Below are 1,177 nucleotides of genomic sequence, written 5' to 3'. Positions count from 1 at the left end.
AAAAAAATATAACCATTAAAAAGGGCATGTTGAAGTTTGGTGATGCTACATGAAAAATTGTAACATAAAAACTTAAAAAATATCAATAAAAGTCAAAAGGAATACATACACACATTAGTTTTCTCAAAGTATACTTGAAAAAGATAATCATTACAAAAATATGTTGAAATTTGTTGAGACTACTTCATGGTTTGTAATATTTTCAAGATTCTATCATCAGACGATTAATCGAACCATTGTTGCCATGAAAACTCTAAAAGTGTTGTMAAAAACAAACTCTCCGTTTCATTGAGAAAACTTAGGAAAATCATAGAAGGGAAAAGTAAAAAAAAAACAAAATTCTAAAATCCAAAAAAAAAAAATAGAAAGGAACGCATACCTGATTTGGTCTTCTCGAAATAAACTTGAAAATAGATTTGGTGAAAAATAACAATTTATAAAATGAAAAACAAATCAAGTGATAGAGATAGAGAAAAATGAAATGAAAACAAATTAAGTGATGGAGATGGAAAAAAAGATATTGAATGATGAACAATTTATGAAAAAGAGTTAGGGAAAATGAAAAAATTGTGTTAAATGCAAACATAAATGATAATCAATGTTTATAGAAATTAGAATGTGAAATTAAAAAAAAAAGATAAAAGGAGGATGAATGAAAAAAAAAGATAAATAAGTTTTCAACTCTTAGAATAAGCCAAGCCATCAACCTTGGTTTCTCCTTTAATATATATATATATATATATATATATATATATATAGATTTATCTATATACGCTCATTGGTCTAGTGCTTCCGGGAGGGGTGTGCAAAACCTAAATTAGCTGAAATTTGAAATCAAATTCGAACCGAAAATAAGGTATTTATGTAAAATTCAAATATTTCGAAATCTGAAAATCCGAAAACCGACTTTTGGTGAAAATTCGGGTTCAGGTTGGGTTTATTGAAAAAACCGTACAAACCACTTTCATACGTCGATTTCATTGTTTAATTTTATGAATTTTTTTCATGAAATTGTTTAATCTTGTGAAATTGTTTCATATAATACTTTTTTTGATGAATTTGTTTCATATATGGTTATGAAATTGTTTCATATAATATTTAATGAAATTTTTATGAAACTGTTTCATGTATTTTTCTAAAATTAAAATAATGAAGATGATAATATCCATGATTAACA

The sequence above is a fragment of the Cynara cardunculus genome (genome assembly GCF_001531365.2).
Source record: "Cynara cardunculus var. scolymus isolate 2C chromosome LG 9, CcrdV1, whole genome shotgun sequence".
NCBI lineage: Eukaryota > Viridiplantae > Streptophyta > Magnoliopsida > Asterales > Asteraceae > Cynara > Cynara cardunculus.
The sequence above is the reverse complement of the archived record's forward strand: the minus strand, read 5'-3'. Positions refer to the sequence as shown.